Source organism: Crocuta crocuta, unplaced genomic scaffold, assembly GCF_008692635.1.
Source record: "Crocuta crocuta isolate KB4526 unplaced genomic scaffold, BGI_CrCroc_1.0 scaffold165, whole genome shotgun sequence".
Lineage (NCBI taxonomy): Eukaryota > Metazoa > Chordata > Mammalia > Carnivora > Hyaenidae > Crocuta > Crocuta crocuta.
Genome location: NW_027530502.1, coordinates 1,138,885 through 1,164,256, shown reverse-complemented (window position 1 = coordinate 1,164,256; position 25,372 = coordinate 1,138,885). Strand labels below are relative to the sequence as shown.

The following is a 25,372-nucleotide window of genomic DNA, read 5'->3' as shown; positions in this document are numbered from 1 at the left end:
GTCCAGCGTTTCCCTCCGGCTGCGTCCCCGGAGCGCCCCTCNGGCCTGGGCTGGGGACCTGCCTTCCTCCTCCGGCCGCCCGCTTCCTCCTTGCCTGGAGGTGAGCCGCACCTGGTCCTTTACCTGGAGTTGGGGGCGGGGGCGGGGGAGGGGGCGCGGGCAGAGAGGGGCGAGGCCGGCGCCAGTTCGTCCCTCCCTGCGGTCGCCTTTTGCCTCCCTTGGGGGACTGGGGCTTTCGTTTGTTGCAGGGATGAAGTTGCCCGCCCCGGGAGGCTGGCCGAGAGAGGGTGTGTGGCTTTGCTGTGTTTTGGGTGATGCTTTTTCTGTTCGCGCTCTGTTCCGAGGGCTCTGAAGGACTTTGCGGCGCCCTCTTCGGAGTGCCGGGCTTGACGACCTGGGGCCTTGGGAGAGGTCTCAGCGAGTGGGATGGCGGGGAGACTGGGGAGCCCCAGTACTGGGATTTGGAGACCCGTCTCGCAGAGAGCCAGATCCGGCCACCCGAGGGTTTCCCGCTCCCCCCGCCCCTCCTCCCCCTTTCTCCACTCCCCTGGCTTCCCCTAGATCCGGTGGGGGTCTCTACAAACCCCGTCTTCTCCCTCGCCCACGCTCAGCGTCCTGATTAAGGCCCTGGGGACTTGCTAAGCCAGTGTGTGGTATCACTTGGCATCCTTCTGGCAAAATATGGGTATGAATTAGGGAGAATAAAAGAGTGTACTTAGGGAAGAGGCGGGTTGGCGATCTAGAAAATTAGAAAAGACAGTGAATATGCTGCTTTTGGGAGGTGTTCGTCTGGATGAAGCTTTGCCACTGTTTAATTTGTGGTTCGAGATTATTGTTTATTTACAGCCAGAAAGACTAAGTGACGGGTGATGAGATTTTCTCCTGCTTTTACGGGAGCTGGACTTAACGGGCCAAAAATTTACAGGGGTTGTCATCGGTACTTGTGTTGGGTGTTTAACTTTCCTTTTAGTGTTCCAGAAAGTGCATCCTCTTAATGAAAATCAATGAGGGGAAGGAAGCAGCATTTCTGACCTACTTTGAGTGATTACCTTGGGCAGGATATGAGGAGTGAATACTGTTTTTAGGAAGATAGCGAGGAATCGGGGTGATGGGTCATTTTAATTTTTGCAAAAATAAAATAGCAAAAATAGGTTAGCCCATAGCCCTTATGGGAAGAAAGGCCAGACGCTGTTCCTTTGTGTGCGAATGCTGTACTTCTGAATTTTACCCGGGCTTGAATGACAGAGTATTTGTGTGTGTTCTGGACATCGTCAATCTTCCTTGGATTTTCCTCCTCCTCTCCCATAGTGTAAGTGCCAGGACAGACGGAAATGAGAGAGAATCCGATCAAAGGCATGTGTGGGAGCACGCAGAAGTGTTGCAGTTGGGGAAATCAGTGCATGCTCTCAGCAAACAGCTGTGTTTAACTTCAGAGTTTATCAGTATAATTAGTGGTGTAATCTGTGTTCGCCAACTTTCCCTATCACCTGGGAGTGACCTGTTCCTCCTCGTTTCCATGGAAAGCTGCTTCTTGGGCAGCCTCGGGTTGAACCGTTATAACAGGACAAACCTAAAGCCCAGCCTCCAGCCCCCAGCCTTAATATGCACAACATACTTCCTTTCTTTCTGAAATGAGAAGTCTTGTAACATTAACGCTTAGTAATGAGGAATCTACTTGCACCTTCAGGGAGAAAGGTAGGCCGATTTTGGTCACTACAACTAGACTGATCCTTGAGATGATCACACGGACCACACAGGTACACCTAGAAAGAACAGGAGTCTGCAGCTTAATGAAGAAATATTGAAATGAGAGGCAGGATGGTGACAGAACCTTGAGGAATGCTCTCTTCAATTAATCCTAGCCCTTTGTTGCATTAACTTTAGAAATTGCATGTGACTCAATTCCTTGGGGTCTCGTTTGAATTTCCCCCCCAAAAGTGGGAATAAATGACTCATAGAGGAGGATTGTATTGAGCTTGCCTGTGGCTGGTTGTGTTTTTAGAAATGGTGCTGCACAGATCCATTTATATTCTTTCTGATGACTGGCAGCATTTGTAAGATGACTGACTGGGAGTGAGAGCTTTCTTTGGAAATTGGAGAGGCCAGGCAGGCTCATAGGGGCTAAATCTGCTCCTGGGCATCTGGACCAACTAGCTGAGACAGTTTTATAGAATTGATTACGGTTTCTCTCTGACATTTTTAAGAGGAAAGGGAGAAGGGCAGGTGTTTTTCAGGCTCTGAGGGTAAGGGTATGCTTGCCCAGAGAGGTAGGGGGGAGATGTCCTCTGAAATAGAGGTGTGGAATTCTAGGCTCACTCCTGTGAGCACAGACCTAAAGTAACTATTTTGTGTTCACTCTTGTCCGCTTATCCCTTTCCACTATTTAGTAACAGAAACAGAGGTGGGGAACCTGGGTGTCTCAGTTGGTTAAGTTACTGACTCTTGATTTCCCCTCAGGTGATGCAGGTTTGTGAGTTTGAGCTCCACATTGGTTTTGCACTGATGGTAAGGAGCCTGCTTGAGATTTTCTCTCTCCCTCTTTCTTTGCCCCTCCCATGTGTGCTCACGTGCTCTCTCTCTTAAAATAAGGTTTAAAAAAATGGAGATGAGTGACCACAATAAACTGTGAGCTGGAGAGGAGCATATGAGGGTACAAGTGGGTGGTCAGAGACTGGAAACAAAGGCCAGCTCTCAGTAACCTGAGAGAATGTTGAAAACGATGGAAAAGTCTGTAATTTTAAATCTGATTTTTTCCCCCCAGGAGCTTGAGTCTCACCCTCATTGATCATATTCTTATAAAAGTAGTCATGATTAACTGACTTCGATAGACTCTGATTTTCCTTGCTTGGTTTTGGAGGAAAGCAAGAGAAGGAAAAAGAGCAGCACAGGAAACTGGCCTGGGACTAGTCAAGTTATAATTGCTGGAGATTAGGAAAAAAAAAAGACAACTGGGTTATGGTTTCACTTAGATTTTTTTCAGAGCATTGGACTCAGGGGTGAAACTCATAAAATACAACTTCCTTTGTCAATTCATTGGATTATGGAGCCAAGAAGGGGAGAAAAATGCTTTGGAATACTCAGCTGGTGATCCGATCAGCAGAGTGGACGTGCAGGTACAGACAGGAAGGCTATAGGTTGGGAGACAGAAATAAAATGTAAAGTCAGGGTGCCAGCAGAGGGAGGACAAGAGAATGTGACTTGGGTAATTGTGCTTAAAGAAAAAAATTAGGAAGGCTGGATGGCAGAAGGTGCAGAATTAATTCCTCAGGGCTGTGCGTGGGGAAAGTTATGAAGGGTAAGCCTCCTCTGGATTTCTTGGCATCGTTTCATGGCTTGAAAAATGACAGTAATAAAAACTGACCTATTATTTCTCTTGTGAGGATGAAATTGATATATATTAAAGGAAAAGAATCTATGTAAATGTGAGAGTTGATTATTGCTGGATTAGTGGACCTAGATTCTGTTATTTCAGGAAGGGTCTATGGGGAGATTTCAGAGCTTCTTCGGAGGATGGGCTTATCCAAGAATTGAATGGAATTTTTGACTCATTGAATAATAGGACTTAATGGAACTGCCAGAGGAAAAAAATGATAAAGGCCAACAGATGATTCAGAGTTGGAGTAAGGTATTAGCAGATAGAGTGCATGAGAGTATAAAAGAACAGAAGTAAGTGGATTATGTATGCATTATTTAAATTTTGAAAACTAAATCACAAAATAGCTTGATTCTTAGTTCACTGCTCTCAAATCCTGCATAATACAATTCTACTGGTCTCTGAATCTTGAGAATGATGATCTTCTGCCAACAGTTTTTATTTCACAGGCATTTATTGAGCTTATACTATGTGGCAGGCAACATGTCAGATGATGTGAAATTACAAATTAAAATATAAAATTTAATTGGGTAAGGATGAGACAGAAATGTAAACAATTGCAGTGAATTGATTTGGTGCCATGAGAGAAGTAAGGGGAGGTGACATCTAGTGAGGAAGGTCATAAAAGGCCTTGTAGAGTAAGTGGATGAGACCTGAAAGATGAAGAGGAATTTGCCAAGCAGACAAGGGTCAGATGTGAGTGTGGGCTAGGAAGGACAGTTCTGGTATAGAATACAGATTGAAAAAGGGCAGATAGACAAAACCACATGGTGTTGTGTTAGAATAATAGCTTGTAACTGGATAACAGCACTTAGTGAGAGATGAGTCTGGGAGGCAAGTAGAAGAAGCTTGATCTATAGGGGAGCCCATATCATGCTAATAAGCTGATCTTTATTTGGTAGGTGATGGGGATCAATAGAAAGATGTAAAAATCAGGAGCAATAAAATATGCTCTACTTTGGCAACAATATGGAATCCAAATTAGAGGACTAGGAGATAGAAAGGGGTGAGACCTGCTAGGAGCAATTACAATAGTCCAAGTAAAGGGTGATGGACCTCAGCTAAGAAGTAGCCATGAAGAAGGCAAAGGAGGTGCGCTGTTAGAAGGTAGAATTTCCAGTAAGTGGATCTGGAGGATGAGGAAATGCCATGTCCTGGCTTGACAAGAAGATGGTGCCTCTAACCTCCATGAGAAAGAAAGTGAGGAAGACCAGATGAGGACCTTGGTTCTGGAGAGGTTGACTTTAAGTAGAGTTGGTCAGTAGACAGTTGGGTATAAGGCCCTGTCACTCAGGGGTCTGTTCAAGTTCACTTGAACTTGAAAAAAAGACGTGGTTGAAACTGCTGGATTGGATGATCATCCAGGGAGTGAGAACAAAGAGGATGAAAGGTCAGACTTGGGTTTTACTAACATTAAAGGCAGCAGAAATGGAGGCATCCACAAAGGAGACGTGTAAATAATGCCAGCATAAGCGAAACGGCCCGTACAGAGTGTGAGGAAGGTGAGAATAGCCTTGGAAGAAGAAAGGGGTGGTTGTGGTGTCAGTTGCCCAAAGAAACTCAAGTTAAGATGAGGATTGAATAGAAGATTGGATCTGACCATTAGGTTGTTGGTACTCAGTGCCAGAGTGGTTCCTGTGGAATGGTGGGGATGGCTTGAGTATTAACTGGGAGGTGAGGCAGGGGTGATAGAACAGAACTTTATTTTACAGACTTTGTAGATTAGGTAAGAGATGGGGTCTTCCAGGTCTGCATAAATCAGAAGAATTGCAAATGGCCATGTATTCTGTTTCCGAATTGGATGGCAGCAGTTGAGAACATCCTTTCAGCAGGTGGTCTCTGAAGGTCATGGGCTATGGGTGAGGATGTCAGAGATTCTGAAGTCACACTGTCTCGACTCAACCTCTGTTTTCAAGCAGTTGACATAATTAATCTTGTGTGTTAGGCTTGTGGAGGTGAATTTTCCGTTTCAAGTTCTGCTGAGAACCATTTCTCATGTTTTAGGCAAATGCGAACAAGTATTCACACCATCAATATTTACAATGTAAAACTAAGAGTTGACAGTTCTGTGAAGTGTCATATTTTAGCACAAGGGATGGAAATAGCAGAGCATAGTATAGAGTGGCACATTTTCCTATTCTAGTGTATTCTTCAGAAATGTCTTGGATCTTCTTCTTTATTGTCAGAAAATACCAGGCAGTTTGTGTTGCCTTATCCTCCCCCTAGAAGAAGTTATGGCTAGTTCTTGTCCATTTTTGCATTTCTAAGCTATGTGTGATATTTCAGTATTAAACCCCTATTTATTGTGTACTTGGCTACCAGGTACTGGTGGTGGTGAAGTGACACACCATACGTATGGCCCCGAGCTTTATAATCTTGGGAGGGCAGAATCAAAACACCACCATCCATCATATAATCATGTTTGCCATAGTGACATGATTTGCTGTGTACAGGAAGGGTGTACAGCTCTTCTAGTCTGGGGTCACGGTGATTCCTGAGGAAAAGACGTTTAAGTCAAGACCTAAAGGAAGGGCAAGGGTTTGTTGGATGAAGGCTGTCCTTGGTGGTGATAGAACATCTCAGACAAAGGAAGCCTCCTGCCCAAGGTTAATTCCTATATCCTTCTTTAACCCCTCAGCCCTTTAACTGCTAAAGACAAAGGATCTTTTCTCTGAGTTCTTATCACAGCCCATTGTTTACTCTTGGGCATGTGTATGCTGTTCTACCGATGTTTTGTACAACGCAGGACCATCCTGTGCAGACGGGTGAGTTGTGCCCTGTGGAAGGACACCCTGCTATGGGGGCAGGTAAGAGCTAGAACAGTTCCAGTGTGCGTGTGGCCGGCCAGCCGACCTGGCACGGGTCTGGTCCATCTGCAGGAAAGAATACCGTTTTCCAGTGTCCAGAAGGGATGTTATTTTCTAAGTCATGCAAAGGTTCACATGCTTTCCTGGAGGCTCTGAACATCCTCCCTCATCCCCAAGTACACGATATGCTCATTGAGGGCAGGATTTCATCATCTTTTTCAACAAATAGTGATTAAATATCTTTATGTTTCAGACACTTTAGAGGTTTTAAAGATGAGTAAGATGTAGGTCCTGTTTTCCGGCAGCACTAATCACTGCCTTGAAAATAAAGTACTGTGGGTGGCTTCCACTTTTTCAATTATAAAAAGAAATTGATCTTTATAGTACATTTAATCTTAATTGACATCTTCTCTCATTTGTACCAGATTTAAGACTCTGAAATAAAAACCCAGTGAACAGAATATATTGTAGTTTATTCTCAATTCAGTGTATAGCTGTGGAGTTCAGGAAACTGTTTATTGCCTTTTCAGATCTTCACTTTTATAGCTCTTTTCTCTAGGTCAGTGGTTCTCAAAGTGGGATCCTAGGAGTGGTAGTGTTAACATTATCTGGAAACTTGTAAGAAATGCAAGTTCTTGGGCCTTGCACACAACCTGCTAAATCAGAAGCCCTGGGGTGATCGCCCACCAGTCTGTGTTACAACCAGCTCTCCAGGGGCTTATGTTAAATCCTGAAGTAGGCAAACCACTGTCCTAGTTATAAAGGGAGGAGTGCAGTTTAGTTCCCTTAAGCCCAGGGGTCTGTTTCATCCTAACAACTCCTTCAGCTGTAACTCAGGCTGATTGCTGTTTCTGCCAGGCATCTTAGACGCTTCTGCAATAATCACATCCAGTGGGGCATGAGCTCCTCCCATGACCATGAAGTGTATCAACAAGCATTTCTCTGTTAATCTTCTATATGCCAGGTGCTGGCAGCGTGCTGCTGCTCATACAGGATGCAGAGGCCATTGTATACCTCTGTAGGAGCCTAAGGCCTAAGGGAAGAAGCAAACATGGAAATTAATGAGTGTTTCTCTCCGAAATAGACATTGAAAAAGGAAAACATGGTCAGCCTTTTAGGTTAATATTTTCCAATGTTTGCTACTTAAGAGGAGGAGAGTGTTGTGTATACTTTGCTTCAGCTGCGAAGTGTCTTGTTAGAGTAGGTGTAGAAGCAAAGGTGAGCAAAGAATATTCAAATCTTTGCTCTGTTGCGGTTTTATATGACTGTGTGCAAATCATCCTCTTTGAGTCTTTCTTTGAAAATGGATATAGTAACTCCTGCCTTATCTACATTAGAGTTACTGGGAGAATCTAATGAACTTGAAAATGCTTTGTAAATTTTAATGCAATGCCAGATAGTAGTTATTATGTGTGTTTAAGTTAAGAACGGTGTTTCTGAAGGAATAGATTGAAGTATGAAAGGGCTAGGAGGTGGCTAGGAAATTTGTTTGCATACAAAAGTATTTTATAGGAGTATACTTTTTTCTTTAAAAATTTTTTAATGTTTTATTTATTTTTGAGAGACAGAGCACGAGCAGGGAAGGGGGAGAGAGAGAGAGAGAGAGAGAGAGAGAGAGAGAGAGAGAATGAATCTGAAGCAGGCCCAGGCTCTTAGCTGTCAGTACAGAGCCCATCTCAGGGCTTGAACTCAAGAAGGACAAGGTCATGACCTGAATTGAAGTTGAGCACTTAACCGACTGAGCCACCCAGGTGGCCCTAGGTGTATTTTTTCTAATTATGGAAATTGTGCATTGTGAAAAATTTAGAAAATAAAGTATAAAAAAAGTCAGCTGTAGTTCTTCCACTTGGGGATATCTGGTATTAGTGTTTTAGCACATTTGTACTTGCATATATTTTTTCTTTTCAAAACCACAAGTGATCTCATATTGTATCTTTTCCTCTCTTGTAACCATTTTCCAAATGCCACTAACACTGTAAATATTTCCATAATAGTTATAAAATATCTTAATATGTAATACATTGCAAAATATTGCATCATTTGAATGTCTGCCTATGTTTACTTATAAGTCATTTACTTTATCATTTCACTGCACATGCTCTTCTATAGGTCAGCAATGACCTTTTCTTTGCTAAATCCAGCTGTTTTTTCTCACCTTTACCTGCCTTATTAGATACCCTGGTCTTGATTGCTCTGTTACCACCAAAAACTTGTGCTTGGCTTCAAGCACACCTCACGCTCTTGGCTTTTCTCTATACTGTGATTCTTCAGTCATTACTGGTTCTGTCTCTCCCTGACTTCCTTATATTGGGGCTTTCCAGGCTTAACCCTTGGCCCTCCTATCTTTTTTTTTTTGTCATCCTCACACTCTTGGTGATATCATCTAGTTTCTCAGCTTTAAATACCATCTGCATGTGGACAGCTCTCAGGTTTACATCTCTCCTCACTGGACCTTTCCCTGGATTCCCAGCTGTCACAGCACTGGTGTCTCCACTTGGATAGTTGACCTCAAACCCGACACATTTGAACCTGAGCTTCTGATATTGCCCCAAACCTACCCTTTCCCTATTTCATCTAGTGAGAACTCCTCCCTTCCAGTGGCTCAGGCCTAAAACTTTAGCGTCGCCACAGACTTTTCTCCTACTTCCTATATCCAGTCCATCAGCAAACCCTGTTGTCTCTCGTTCAATGTAGTTAGTGTCAGAACTTTTCACCTTCTGGGCCATGCCACCATCGTCTCTTGCTTCCATCAAAACTTCCCATCTGGATCTCCTTTAGTGTAATCTCAACAGAGCACTTAAGGGACCACCTTAAAACCTAAGTCCTAAAAAGTGTTACTCTACTACTCATAGCTCTTCTAAGGCTTCATTCAGAACCAAAGCTCTGGTGGTGGCTTACAGGACCCAACGTGGCCCAACCTCCCATTACGCCTCTAATGAGGATTGAGAAAGCCTGTCTCATACTACTCTCTCCATTCTTCACTCTGCTTCAGCCACTCCAGGCTTCTTGTTCTTTGTAGAATGTTTTATGTGAGCTCCTTTCTCAGGGCCTCTGCTCCAGCTCTTTGGTCTGCTTGGAACTTCCTTCACTCAGCTATTTGCTTGGCTTTCTCCCTCATGTGCTTCAGGTTTCTACTCAGTTGTCATCTTCTCAGGAAGGCTTTCTCTGGCCACTTGTTAAAAAATAGCAGCCTCCTCCTTTCTATCCTAATTTCATGCTTTTATTTTTCTCCACAGCACTTTTCAGCATCCATTTTAAAGTATATTCTAATCACTTTTTTTTTTTTATGACCTACCCCCTCAATAAGTTGTAAGCTCCATCAAGACAAGCCAGTTCCTTCCTCCCTTCCCCTCTCTTTCTTCCTCTTTGAAAATAAGCTACTTTATTCCTGGCATCTCAAACAGGGCTTGAGACAGTAAATGCTTAATACATGCTTCTTGAATGATGAGTAACTTTAATTTGGGGCACTGAGTGTTTTAATTGTTTGTAATGTAAAAATGTTATAACAACATAAAACATTGTCTGAATTTCTTACTGTTGAAGATTATTTGCAGCAGAAAGGTCAGAGGATATGAACTATATCCTGGGCAACACGGGAAATTGTTATTTATTGTTACTAACTTGATGGTGGAAAAGCTGTCTCATTGATGTGATTTACATTTATTTAATCACTACTGAGGCTCAGTATTTTTCATATCAGTTAGCTTTTTGGAGAATTTTCTGTTTAGATGTTTTCATTTAATGTTTTTTCTTACCTATGTGAACTCCTCATTTTAGTAAGGATACCATTCAATATACACTGAGAATATATTTCCCTAGATTTTTTTCCTGTCCACATGTCTTGAGATAATATAATACCCAGAGAAAGCAGTTAATTATTTAGACCATAAAAATATATGGTCTGAAAATCTATGGAATTACCCTTTGCTTAGCACATCGAATAGGAATAAAGTTAATTTTTATTTTTTTAAGTTTAATTATTTATTTTGAGAGAGAGAATCCCACGCAGGTTCCAATCTCTCAGCCTTGGTCTCATGAACCGTGAGATCATGACCTGAGTTGAAACCAAGAATCAGATGCTTAACTGACTGAGCCACTCAGACTCCCTTAGAAATAAATTTAATTAAAAAAAATTTTTTTTGATGTTTTTTATTTATTTCTGAGAGAGAGAGAGAGAGAGAGAGAGAGACAGCATGAGCAGGGGAGGGTCAGAGAGAGAGGGAGACACAGAATCAGAAGCAGGCTCCAGGCTCTGAGCTAGCTGTCAGTACAGAGCCCTATGTGGGGCTTGAACCCACAAACCGTGAGATCATGACCTGAGCCAAAGTCAGACGCTTAACCGACTGAGCCACCCAGGCACCCCGAAATAAATTTAATATTTAAAAACACTGCTGTTTGGTACACAGTACCTTACTAAATTCCTCCAGTAAATGAAGTCTATCATGTGTTTAGCTGACAAAACTACTAAAGCAACTGCAAAATGACTAAGAATTCTTGGGCTTGGAATGACCGTCTTTTGTTCTAAGATTGTGTTTTTGAAATTTCAGGACCGCCATACTTCATTCTTGGTTACTTCTTTTTCGGTGGCCATTCATATGTTTATCTGTTCATCTAGCACTTAATGAGTTCATATCCTGTGTTTCTCTCATTGGGAAATCAATAATACCTATGTCTATGATTATAGTACAGATGGGTTACGTACTGTGAGGGAGTTGTGCACGGGCTTAGATAGAAACAAAGAGAAGGGCAACTGAAGCAGATTAGGGCGCCCTGGCCTCAGAGAAAAGTGCCGTTGGAGCGGAGTTTTCAAAGACTTCCCGAAGTGCTTTCTGAACGCACAGAGGCCAGCATTTCTCTGCCAGAGAAAATAGGTCATGTAATAGCACAGAGAAATTAATGCCTATGACCATTTCAAGGGCTAGAGTGAAGGCATATGGGAAGGAGTGGCAAGAGACGGCTAGCTAGTGGGGAAGGCAGGAAAGCTACGGGGAGCTGCTGACATCAGGTTAGACAGATTATTCTGTTGGTGAATGGAGAACGATGAAAGAGGGATCTGATTGGAGGCAGGGAGATCAGTTAGGGGACAGCTGCCTCTTCTACAGGGAGAACAAGAAGTCAGAGCTGGGCACCAGACAGGAGGGTCAGTGGTGGCACTCAGTGATACATGGCAGTCTCCAGGGACTGCTAGGGATTTAGCCCTGGGCTGCAGGGTATCTGCTCAGCCTTTCATTGAGATTGAACATTTAGGAGGAGGCCAGGTGGCTGCAAGAAAGAGGATGAGTTCATTATTGGCCTCATGAGTTTAAAGTGCCCAGGGGACTTCCAAACAGTGCTCTCCCAGAGACAGCTGGATGTCTGCAAGTGCAACAGAGAGACAGCTTGTGAGCCACGAGCACATAAGAGGTACTTGAGGCTACTGGTGTTGATGAGGTCACCTGGGCCCTTAGCGCGCAGCAAGAGCAGTGTGCTGAGGAGAGGGCTCTGGGAAATGCCGGCATTTCAAAAGCAAGCTGAGCCAAAAGCAGTTGAGAATGAAACTGAGAAGGCATAGCCGGTACAGTGATAGCACAAACGCTGGCTGAGGCTTGAAGGGGTAGCTGACCACCAGTAAATCTGGACTATGATACCCACGTGGTGTTTCTTGATGTTTAGTAAGGGGTTTGAAATGTCATATCCTTGTGGGCAAGAAGCAGACGTGATGCTGAATGATGGTATCACTAGGCAAATTGTTGGCTATTTGAACAAAGGTACCCTAAAGTTATTAATTTAAGAAACTGGTGCTAATCTGGAGCAAGGTCTTCAGTGTAATGCTATAGTCCTCCCCCTCATCCATAGAGGATACATTCCAAGACCCCCAGTGGATGCCTGATACCCTGGACAGTACCCAACCCTATATATACTGTGTTTCTTCCTATACATACATTCCTGTCACGAAGCTTGTTATGAATTTGGCTGCATAAGAGATCAACAACAAAAATAATAAAATAGGACAATTATAACAGTATACTGTAGTAAAAGTTACATGAATGTGCTCTCTGTCTTACTTTACTATGCTCACCCTTCTTGTGATAGTGTGGGAAGATAAAAGATGAAATGAGGTGAATGACCACATTGCATTAGGCTACTGTTGACCTTCTGATTATACATCAGGAGGGGGATCATCTGCCTTGGGCATGGTTGATTATGTGTAACTGACACCACCAAAAGCAAAACCACAGAGAGGGGGCCTATGTACCTTTGATCTTAATGTCTAATCTTTGAGTTGTTGTTGTTTTACTATTTAATCGATGTTTGGTTTGGGGAAGGCTTAGCCAAATTTTGTAAAGTCAGAATCTGGGAAAGATGCCTAATGACTTGGAAAGCAGAATTGGGATTCAAGATGATTTGAAAGGCTAGAATAATGGGCAAACATAATTGTTCTAAGTATAGACTGTTCTTTTTGGTTCTGAAACTTAGATGTTCAAGCATAGGATGAGGAAGTCTTGCTTAAAAGTACTTTTGAAGCCACAGATGTCATGTGGCTGCTAAAAGCACTGATGGGGTGTGTGTCTTAGGCTCTATTAATAAGAGCAGAGTACCTGGCTCACAGAAGGTAGACATTTAACTTAGGTTAGTGATTCAATTTAGGAGTGATATCTGAAGAGGGATATTGACATATGGAGGAAATGAACACTTTAGAAAGTATGTCCAAATACTTGATGACTGACCAAAGAAATTGAGGATGGTTAGCTCTGAGAAAACTTAAAGGAATCATGATAGTGAGCTTCAAATGCATTATGTTCAGTCTTGTATTAGAAGCATTGGTATAATGCTCCTTTAGAGGATGGTATTAGGATTGGTGGGTAATAGACAAAAGAATGCAGAATGTAGTTCATCCAAGAAGGTGTTTTATATCTGTAGCACCATGAACTGCTTCTTTGTATTTTGAAAGTTGCAGGTTTCCTCTTTTGGACAGATGGCCTAGGTCACATCTATGGGAATGATGAGTTCTTGACCCCTACTCTGTGTCTGTATTCATGGGGTGGATTTAAGGGACAGTTCAGTGACTGTTCAAGGTTACATACATTCCTACTGTTACAAATAAGAAGAGAAATCTTTATCCTCTGTACTTTCGTTCTAGGACACATTCATTCTTAAGCTGTCATATTTAACGCTTTATTCTAAGATTGCTACAGTGTAAACATAAAACAAGTGCCCTCTGGTGCATCTCCATCCTAAAATGGAGAGTGGAAAAAAAGTTAAGTCTGACGCCGACTTCTATTTGGTAATTCTTGGGCATATCAATAATGCATACTAGGAAATAACTTGAATGAGATAACAGTAGATGCTTAAACATATCTGAGCTTGGTATGCTGCAGAAGTGCTTCCCTATCTAAAGAGCAGGTAAATATCAACACTATTTGCTCTATTTTTTTACGATGCCTTTTTTTTTTTACATTTGACCTTTTGAAAATTAAATGTGGTATATGTGCATCTTAGAAAAATGAGGCAATAAAAATACTTATAATCCTACCAAATAAACACACTACTTTTAACATCTTAGCATTTGTAATAGGAACAATTAATAAAAGGAACAATAGGTACATTTTTAGGGCATTTCACTTACTAATTAATTAATTCATCCTCTAGCTTGGTGGAATTACTACCTGTGAGCCCCAGCTGCTGCCCCAGTGCTCACACTTGTAACCATCAGCATACCCTGTCTCTATCACATATATTAGATGTCTGCGTATATTTCATGACAAATAATATATGTAAGTTTGCAAAATGGGAATATTCTGCACATTCAGTTTGGCAACCTTTTTTTTTTTTTTGCATTTAACTGTATACTGTGAATTTCTTTTCTTATTTTGACTCCTCTAGAATTTTATATAGTGCTTTATGTAAGGTAAGCCTCTAACTTTGTTTTCTGAATAACCCGCTTTCATAAGTAGTATTTTGAACAACCCATAATTCATTCTTTCGCCATTGATTTGTTTTCTGTACCATCTATTTTAATCTATTATGTTACATATGATAAGTGACATACATATGCTCAAAAATATTTGATTTCTTTTGGGCTACTTTGTATACTGTCAATTTTTTTTTACCAAGATTGCACACAGAATTTTATAATATGATTTTATAATCTATTTGTTGTTTTTCTTTCAAATATTCCTCTGCTGTTCTCACTTAGTCTTCAAGTTCAACTTCAGAATAATTTTGAAAAGTAAAAAAAAAAAAACCTCACTGGAATTTTCTTTTGGATTCTGTTAAATCTCTTTATTTACAAAAAATTGTCATCTTTATAGTGTTATCTTTGCATTTGATGACCTAGTTTCCTTTGGTGCTTGGAGTATTCTGTACTTTTCATGAGCACTGACTTTGTATTCCCCTAACATTTATCTTTTTTTTAAACTTATTTATTTATTTTGAGAGAGAGAGCACAAACAGGGAAGGGCAAGAGTCGGGGAGAGAGAGAATCGCAAGCAGGCTCTGTATTGTCTGCATGGGGCTGAGGCAGGGCTTGAACTCATGAACTATGAGATCGTGACCTGAGCCAAAGCCAGACACTTAATTGACTGAGCCACCCAGGCACCCCTACCATTTTATTTTTTATTTGATTTTCCCCTGATAGACTGAGAAGCCATTGGATTTTGGAAATTAATTGTGTATATAGTTTCTTATAGAGTGGGCTTGTTAATTCTAGTATTTTGTTATTTATCTTTGATTTTCTTTCTAAAGATTATTTTTTAATGTTTATTTATTTTGGAGAGATAGAGTGTGAGCAGGGGAGGGACAGAGAGAGAGAGACAGAGAGAGGGAGAGAGACAGACAGACAGACAGACACACAGTCTGAAGCAGGTTCCAGGCTCTCAGCTGTCAGTACAAGGCCTGATGCAGGGCCCAAACCCATACACTGTGAGATCATGACCTGAGCTGAAGTCAGATGTTCAACTGACTGAGCCACCCAGGTACCCCAGATTTTCTTGCTAACTGGTACCATTTATTGAGTTGTTAAATGTATGAAGCACTTTACTTATATTAACTAATTCTCATAGCTCTCCATACCTCTGCTTTTAGAGTTGAGGAAACTGAAGGTTAAAGGCAGTTAATACATTGTGAAAGATGTCAAAGGTAGTGAGACATAAGGCTGGGATGTATTTGTCCTTGGAGACATCACTTACCACTGAACTTCACTGCCTCCCACTCTGCCTACACAGAGCTGGTCTATACCTCTAGCTCCGTACAACCGCTTATGTCAGGATACACATGGAATCTTACCAAGTGCACCGAGCAACTATTTATAATGTTTTCCTCCTTTAGTGCATCATTTTTAGATTCCTTTTTCTCAGATAGTAATCCATTTCTCATGTGTTTTAGAAATCTACCCTCTGCTCCAAGGTAGATATTGGTGTTATACATGTTTTAACAAAAAGAGCTCTCTGTACTGCTGCGTTTAGGTCATATACTGGTGTGTAGGTGGCCATGGCCACTTCCTCTTCTCTTGAGGATCAGGTATCTGTGCTGAGTCCTTAGTGCAATTTGTGTTGTCTGGCAAACTGTGCCCCGCTGGGCTGATCAACAGAGGGGGGAGCTCATTCTGTGTCAACTAGATTCTTCTTTAGGAACATTTTTTTAGAAGAGGAATTTTTTTAGATGGAAAAAAGGAGACCAGCTGTTTGTGGCTCTTCTACAGCAAGCACACCTGACGGCCCCTGGATGTACTGCACATTCTGTCTCTGTCTTTCCCTGTGAAGTTCTGAGAATAGGGGCGCCTGGGTGGCTTAGTCGGTTAAGCGTCCGACTTTCGCTTAGGTCATGATCTCGCGGTTCGTGGGTTCGAGCCCCGCGTCGGGCTCTGTGCTGACTGCCAGCTCAGAGCCTGGAGCCTATTTCAGAGTCTGTGTCTCCCTCTCTCTCTGACCCTCCCCTGCTCACGCTGTCTCTCTCTCTCTCCTAGAAATAAATTTAAAAAAAATATATTAAAAAAAAAAAGTTCTGAGAATAGAGGATGGAGAAGAGCTAAGCCAGAGCGAGGAGTATGGGTCTGATGACATCTTAAACCAGAAGCCTATAAAACTTCATACATAAAAGGCCAAATCCTGTTGTTGAAAAAAAACACTATATACCAAAGACAATTAAGAGTGGAAATCAATGGACTGTAGTTCTATCATTTTACCACAACTCTTTCAATATTTTCTGTATTTCCTCTTTCTTTAAAGACTTAACATCAGAGTTATGTGGGCCAGGCATTGTTGTTAGTGTTTGAGACCTATTAGCTCATTTAAAAGCACATACGTAAATGATACTGCTTTAAAGTGTTATTCAGATATTTCAGGGGAAGTCTCACCAATTGCCTCAATCTTCCTAAACCTTTATTGAAGATTAATTGAAGTACATTGAACAACATAAATATGAAGTATATAATTTGGCCAGTTTTGATGTATGCATACACTTATGAAACGATTGCCATAATCAAGACAGCCATTTCTAATACCTCCAAAGGTTTCTTGCTTCCCCTTGTAATCTACTCTTCCCTCCACTCTGTCCCTAGGCAACCACGGATCGGCTTTCTGTCACTGTAGATCGATCTACTTGCATTTTCTAGAATTTCATATAAATAGAATTCAATAACATGCTCGCTCTCTCTCTCTCTCTCAGACAGGCTTTTTTCACTTAGCATAATGATTCTGAGATTGATTCACATTGTGGTGCATACAACAGTTTGTTCCTTTTTACTGCTGAGTAGCATTCCATTGTATGTCTATACCACATATGCGTATCTATTTTTAACATGCTATAGTTCTAATCATGGTACTTGATATCCTTAAGCTCCAATATGATAATGTAATCTATGAATATCAAGAACTCATTAGCGAGCATTTCAAATAGATTGTTTATAAAGTTCAGCAGCAGCAGCCTAAAATGTAAATGTAAGCACTAAAGGACTTGGCATTCTGAGATATTCTGGGAGGTAATTTAGTTTTCTGTTTTACTCAGTATTTAGTGCTATTTCAGATAAGTCTTGATTTTTGAAAAGCTAATCATTCAGTTAGTTAAATATGCTTGTTGGGATTACTTCCACTTGCCTGCCTGTCTGCCTATAGATCATTTCGTTATCAATTAATGTTTGTTAGAGTGCAAGGGACAACGGTAGATGTCCCACCAAGCATTCAGAGGCTAAAATGAGAAATTTTTTTTTTAGTTCATCTTGGTGATGAGCAATTGTGTACTCTCTAGATGAGAGTAGTGTTTATATTCATTTGGAAGGACAATTAAATATATTCATTGGTTTCACATGTTAGTTGAGATTATATTTCAAAATTAAAAAATCTAGCAAGATAGCCTGATTTAATTGTATTTTTCTTTTTTTGGTGGGATGTGATGGGAATTTGGGTGGCTAACACATTTGCATTTAGAACAAAGTAAGAAGTTTTTAGACTAGTAGTGGTTCCACAAACTTTGGACTCTTTCTGTCTTTCTCTCCCTCTCTCTCTTCTCTGTCTCTCTCTTTCTCTCTTCCCTCTCTCTCTCTTCCACTCTCCCTGCTCTCTCCCTGCCCTTACTTCCCCTTTTCTTTTGTCTTTTTTTCTTTTCTTTTTTCTCCTCCTTCTCTTTATCTTTGTTTAAATCTTCTCCAGAGAAGCTAAAGGTACTAATAGGAACTATGATTGTGGGACTGGCTGTCCTGCCCTGTTTGGGTTGATTTCTTCTGTGGCAGTAACTGATGACTTTGACACAACAAGGAGAATAATGTGACTCATTTGTCTTGATAGCAACGAGTTCTGCCTTCACTGCCGGACATGGTTACAGGTAGACCATTCCTTAAACCCAGCCTTCTTTTCAGCTCTTGACTTTTTTCTGTTCTTCCCTTCAAAACCAGACTCTCTACCTTTATTTATTCAAAGTTTTAACTGTTTTTTCAACACAGCGTAGTCTGGCTTTTATCCCAGTCATTTTCCTAAATCTCTTTTTATGGTCAGTAATCATCTCCTAACTACTAGTGGTTTCTTTATTCTCCATCTTCCTCCATTTCTCTGCAGGATTTAGCCCTGTTTCCAGGCGATTCACTTTGCTTTGTAAGACACTAAAATCTTGTATTATGCATCGTTAACATCTATATTTCTTTAGATACCTCCTCTTTTCTTTCTTTTTTTTTGGGGGGGGGAAGTGGTGGTTTTCCCAGGATTTTGCTTTTGGTTGGCTTCTCTTTGTATTACATATGTCCTCTCTGAGCCTTAGCCATATATTCTTTCATTTTTATTTTTATATAAGTAAGAGTAATACCTACTTATTATACACAACTTGAGTGTATGATCTGTGTACATTTTAAACACTTTTGAACAAGCAAAAATGATGAGTGTCCCCTGCAGTCCCGCGGTGGAGAGCCATTGTTGAAATTTTTCATCTGACCGCTTGTCTTACCTAAACCTTTGTTTAAATCAATCTCAAATCCAACTTCTAAATGCTTAATTCTCTATCGGATTCCAAAAGCACATTTACAACTCTTAACAGGCACCTCTAGTAGGACGTCCTGGATACCTTCAAATTAAATACATTCTGAACCAAATTAATTATTTTTCCTTGTCCTTGAAACTAGATTTTCTTCTTGCTTCCATTTCTGATTGGTTAATAGCAACTTGATGCCATTAGTCCTTTTCCTTCTTGTCTGTAAACTCCACATCACTTAGTCATAATGGATCATTATAATGTGGTCGTCAAAGTCCCTTATCACATGGTCTCAGGAGATCTTTTTTACCTCTCTCTTTGTGCTCTAGACCTCCTTTCATTCTTACCCTGCTATCTAACCACAATTCCCAGTTTTCAGGGATTCTCATGCACTTCCATCCTAACATGCTTAGCCAGTGGCCATGTGAAAAGCCGCTTCCTCTCTCTCTGGTATAGCTTGTCTCTAACTAGCATTCAGGTTAATGTGGTTGAGATACTTCTGCCACGTTCATTCAGATGGAATGAATCTGAGGCCTAACACTTCCTATTTGCTTTGATTTATCCTGACTGAGAAGACACCCATTAAATGCTCTCCTTACAATTGCTTTTAAATCTATGAAGAGCTACCTTTAAAGAATGGACTTCAAGTACATTCCAGATAGCTGACCTGGGACCAGTGAGTGGATGTTACGGGGAGGAAGATTTTTCTTTATATTAAGGAAGAACTGCAACCTTTAATGATTAGAGCAATGGAAAACACTTGTTAAACTAGTTAACTCTTCATCAGCAGAAGTATACAACCAAAGACTAAATGGCCATTTCTCATGGATTCATTCATTTAATCGACATTATTACTCACTTTGTCAGCCTGCTGTGCTGGAGGTTCAAAGATGAAAACAAATTTTTTTCTTGAAGGAGCTCATAGTCTAATGTAGTCGTTCTCAACCTGGGTATGGATTAGAATCACAGACCAGTGAATTATTTCTGTTTTAGAAATCTCAGAGGACAGGGTCTATGGAACATATTCCAGTGTATAGCCATGGATGGTTATACTGACTTACATAAGGTTTACTTTTCAAAGTGTCATTTAAAAATAATTTTTTTAATGTTTATTATTATTGAGACAGAAACACAGCATGGGGGGGGGGCAGAGAGAGAGGGAGACACAGAATCCAAAAAAGTTTCCAGGCTCTCAGCTAGCTGTCAGCACAGAGCCTGACGCGGGGCTCAAACCCACGAACCATGAGATCATGACCTGAGCCGAAGCCGGATGCTCAACCGACAGAGCCACCCAGGTGCCCCTCAAAGTGTCATTTATTTAACACCTACTTTAGGGCAGGCCATAGGATCTTAATTTATTCTTTCAATGAATATTTATCCAGTCCCCTTTTTTGTGTTCTTCCTTGATCTAGGTACCAGGAGCACATCATTGGACAAAAACAGACTTACTGCTCTTATGGAATTTATAGAATGGTAGAAAACACACATCACACAAACACATGACAGTTGGTGTTAAGTCTAAGAAAAGTAAAGGAGATGAGGGGATATAGGAGGTGTCAGGTATCTGAGAGGTCAGGAAAGGGCTTTTGATGCTCTGGCATTTGAGTAGTGCCTGAGAGAAGAGAGGGACCAAGCCATGCAGACATCTGGGGAAAGGGCTTCCAGGCCCAAGGAAGAGCAAGTGCAAAGGCCTTAAGATGATCATACACTTGACATATTCAAGGAAGAGAGACCCACTATGCTGGAGTAGAATGAATGAAGGGCATGCGACAGGAGGTGTGAACACAGAAATCACAGGTAGATGGGGTGTGGCAGACCACATGATGCCTTTTAGGGCATCTTAAGGACTTTGACTTTTATTCTGAATGAAGTGAGAGCCTGGAGGGTGTTGAATACAGATATAGTACGATTTATATGTAAAAACATCATTCTAGCTGCTGTGTGGAAATAGATGCTGGGACATGGATGGAAACAGATGAATTAGGTTATTACAGTAATCTAGGTGAGGCATTATGGCAGCTTAGATGAAAGTTTTAGGGGTGGAATGGTAAGAAGCAGTTGGATTCTGTGCATATTTTGAATATAAAAAATATTTTTAAGGGGCACCTGGGTGGCTCAGTCAGTTGAGTGTCTGACTTGATTTCAGATCAGGTTGTAATCCTGGGGTTGTGGGATCAAGCCCCACATTGGGCTCTGCACTGAGTGTGGAGCCTGCTTAAGATTGTTTCTCTCNCTCACTGACCCTCCCCTACTTATTCTGTCTCTCTCCTAGAAATAAATAAAACATTTAAAAAAAAAAAAAAGATTCTGTCTCTCCCTCTCCCTCCATCTCCCTCTCCTTCTCCCTCTGCCCCTTTCCCTGCTTATGTGCACTCTTTTTCAAAAAATTATATTTATTATACATATATGTATATATATCTTATAGATGTATTTTAAAAATATTTTTAAAGGGACTGTAGGCTTTACTAAGATCTCCCAGGGAGTGACGTTGGCCAGAGAAAGGGGTCCAGGACCAAGTGCTGGGATGCATCAACGGTAGGGGAGACGGTGCAGGAGAATGGGGTCCCTGAGGCTAGATGAAGCAAGTGAGGGAGACAACGGGCACTGAGTCTAACTCTGTTGTTAGACTGAGTGAGAGCGGAGCTGAGCACTGATGTTCAGATTTTGTGAGGTGGAGGTCATCGGTGATTTTGACGAGCGGTTTTGATCAAGGGGTACAGGCAAAATGTGATGGGAGTGGGCTCACGAGAGAATAAGGAAAAAAGTAGGCAGACACAGCGAGAATAGACTGTGCTTTGGAGGAGCATTGCTAGGAAGGGGAGAGGAGAAAAACGACAGTAGCTCAAGGGGGGAGTGCAAATACTTGGTCACAGTATGCCAAACTAATTATACTTTAAGGCTCCTTCCAAATGCAAGATTTGGTTCCATAATTAGTAGCTCTGTTTTTATTTATTTTTTGTAATGCCATGTTTAAGAATTTCTTGAGATGAAGCACACCTGCAGTTTTCTATCCTGTTTAATTTGAGACTTTTATAAACCAAGCTCAGCCATTTTATTCACACTGCATGACCGTTCTTCCTCCTTTCCAGCGTGAGCATGTCTTTTTGCATTAGTTTTCTGGGGCTCCCATAACAAAGTGCCACACGCTGGGGAGCTTAAGGAACAAGTATTTATTTTTTCATGGTTCTGGAGGCTGGATGTCCAAAATAAGGTGTCCACAGGATGGGGTCCTTTTGGGGGAGGATCTGTTCCAGTCCTCTCTTTGGCTTGTAGATGGCCAACTTCTCCCTCTGTCTCTTCATATCCATCTTCCCTCTTTGCCTGCCTTTGTGTACAGATTTGCTTTTTTTAGGAGAGCGGTCATATTGGAATTGGATCCACTCTAGTGACCTCATTTTAACTTGATTACTTCTGTAGACAGTCTGTCCCCAAATCAGGGCACATTGTGAGATACCATTGGTTAGGATTTGAGCAGATGCATTTGGGGAGGGGACATGACACCTTTACTTACTCATAGGCTCAATTCTGAAGTTTTCTTCTAGTAACATTAAATTTTTTTCTGCTGAGTGGCATTTAGGTACAGTTAATTTAGTCATTTTGGGGACATTAGGTGATGCTTTAGAGAATTCAGACCAGGAGGTGGATTTCTTGACGTAAAATGAGCACTTGGTGAATTGGAACTTCAGTGAACTGTCTTTTTGAGAAGAAATATAAAATGAGTTAGAGAGGTGATTTCTTAATACTTTATGTGAACATGAAGTTCGACTTCTCTTAGACTTCTCAGTTACTTTCATGTTTAAAATAGTAGAAAAAGTAAGCCAGTAGATACAGACTCTCTCTACCTTGGGAAGAAGAAGAGGTAAATCAGAGCTCCTTCTCCGGGAAGATGTCCACATTAAGTCTATAGATCACCTCCCTGGTATAAAGATGGAAGCACAGACTAAATAAAGGCCAACATCTGACCCTTTATCAGCCTTGTTATAGAGAGAAATTCCATTGTTTATTAAAAGAAGTTTTGTTGTTGCATGAAAAGGCATTATAGAAATTGATTCATATTTGCACATCTGGGTGCATGATCCAAGGAACTGTTTCCAATTTTTTGCCCTTCCTGTTCTCTCTAAAGAATTGCTTTCCCAGCAGAAGGTTGTACTTGGAATACAGGCCATTAAGATGTATCCTCCTAATACAGGTTGTGACTGTGATGAGTTTTATTTGGAAATTGTTAAACTACAGAATGTAACTAATGATTGCAGTTGTTAGCTCATGGACTCGTTAGCTCTCAGTTCTGTAATAGCGCAACAAGGGAGAGATGTAAATTTAATTGTGGAATAGCAAATACTTTTTTTGTGGGCTTATTACTCCCTTTTACTAAAGTGGAAAAAAAAAATCTGTGGTGAAAATTAGTGCAGAACCCTTATTTGGACATTTTTTGAATTACTTTTTTTTTGGTTTAGAAACCTAACCTTTGGCAGTGCCCTGAAGAGACCACTGAATGAATCTCTTGCAGATAGCCAAGGTTTTTCTTTCTTTCTTTTCTTTTTTTTTTTTTTTTGATTTTGGGCATTCTTGTTTTAAATAATTAAATTTTTTTTTCATATTGTTCAACTTTAAACATTAAAAAAAAACAACCCTAAAGCCCTCTGAGTAAGAAAATAAATTCTTCTCTTATGGAAAATAGCAAATATATCCTCAATAAGCTTTCCACAGATTAAGCCTGGCAGTAGTTCAGATACTAAGTGTATTAAAGCAGACAGTTTGTTATGATGGATTCCTGTTTTGGGTCCACAGTCTACCTAACTGATGACGATGGCTCAGTGAAATCTGATCTTATGCATTCATGGGATCAGCTTCTTCCCTTACTTTCTCATGTTCAGTGACTCTGGGAAGGCATCTTTTTCTTAGTACTTTCTCAATGACTGTACTGATGAAATACAAAGAGCATATGGAAGCAGATATATGCGTAGGTCTTGATTTTATGTTTTGGTAGACTGGTTTATTTAAGCAAATACAACAGGCGAATATGTTTGTTTAAGGTTTTCCTTTGTACCAGCTGCTGCTTTTTTCTCTTTCCTAGGCTTGCCTGCCAGAATTGTACACCTTTATTCATTCCTACACCACTTGGTAAAAATTTCCAATTGACAATTTTTCAATGGATTACTATATTAATATATTTGACATGTATATTTTAAGAATGTTGAAGATTTTTGAAGAATTGTGCTTAAATTTGATTTCCTTTGAAATGGAATGTTTTTAATTTATTAAAATTTAATGATAGAGGCTTAATGTCTCTTAAAAATTGTTTACACAATTGGTCTTAATTTACAACAGCTTAAAAATACAGTCTACTTTAATTATTCAGAAGAAAAGTTTTATTTTTATAGCATTTTTTTGGGGGGAAATGAAGTGCTAGAGAGTTAATGTTCAATTGGATGTATATATACCACACTCGGGTGGGATGGATATTGACCAGGGAGTCAAGTGACCCAGGTATGGAACTTTTCTTCTTGGTAGTTAGCTCTGTGACCTTGGGGAACTTGTTTTCTCCTGGGCTCAATCTTCTCATTAGAGAAAAAGATTGGTTTAGATAATCTATAAAGGCTCTTCCAAGCTCAGCATCTTATGACTTCATTTCTTCTAGTTTTATATTTTTAGAGAAACAGGGGTTAGGTCTTTGCTTCTTATTGGATACTTTTGATTGAATGTGGAATTTTTTGTGTCCAGTATGGGCCTACTAGGCAGAGTGATGAGGCTTGATAGTTTGTAGAGACTAAGCATTGTCTACAAATAGTCAACAAGAAGGCTTGGTGAATCAGGCCTGTGCAACTTCTGTTTGACATAGACGTGTGTTTGCATTTTTTACCAGCTGATGACAAGTTACATAATTTCATCTAGCCATCTGAGTCAATCGAGTTTAGACATTTAGCTTGAAATACTTAATATTCCTCAAGACAAGGTTTTGGGGAGTTAGAAGGTCTTAGACTTCTGTAATTCAGCCTTGGGTAATGGGATGATTTAGAATAAATAGGACTCAATTTTAGTAATAAATTACATCTGTGACAGCCTAGGATTTTTTTCTATAGGAAAAGACTCACAGGCTAGTGACATGAAGCAGGCATGGATGACATTTGCTTTTCTTTTCAATCCTCCCCAGTTTAGTCCCTGACCTATGGTCCTTATTTCAAGTTCTGAGACCTTGTTTACTCATTTGAAAATGATCATGGCCCACAGGGATGTTTATAAGAAGAGTTATTCCTGAAGAGACCTATATTCTTAGACAGAAACGCTCAACATTTTGAAGATTTCTGTGTTCCACAGATCTATGCATTTGAAAGCCTCCCCCCAGATCTAAATAAAGTGTTTTTCCTTGGATATATGTATCTGTTGGAAGAGTGGAGTAGGGAATAAAATATGTTCTGAGACCAGGTGGGAGAATTCTGCAGAAGAAGGGTGGTAAGATGAAGTACTTTCATAATCTGCAAATGGGAGTATCAGCTGTTAAAGACTTTGTAGAAATTGTTACATGACTTTGGTCAAGAGCTTTGAAACACATATTCTCACCAAATATTTTATATCTTAAATTGGTTAACTTAACAGTGATGTACTTTTAAGGTGATTCATCTCAACATTATTCATACATAAAAAACCCCAAATTTTAATATGTGGCTGCTTAAATTGTTTTCTATGTTAAATGGAATACCATGGCACCATTAATTTTGATGACATAGCAGTGTGTTTCTTTACATGGAAGGAGTTTATAATA

The 25,372-nt window shown here is 40.5% G+C and overlaps 1 protein-coding gene across 2 annotated transcripts in view; it reads left to right on the top strand.

The window, feature by feature from the left end:
- The window catches only part of ELAPOR2 (endosome-lysosome associated apoptosis and autophagy regulator family member 2), a 220,181-nt gene that overhangs the window by 55,570 nt on the left and 139,239 nt on the right, over positions 1 to 25,372 (top strand). Inside the window, exon 1 of one of the 2 annotated variants that reach the window (XM_077766797.1) lies at positions 49 to 100. The exons of the other annotated variant lie outside the window; for it this stretch is intronic. The gene's annotated coding sequence lies outside the window, so the exon portion shown is untranslated. Of the gene's footprint in view, positions 1 to 48; positions 101 to 25,372 lie in introns of those variants that run through there. 2 annotated transcript variants of the gene reach the window in all.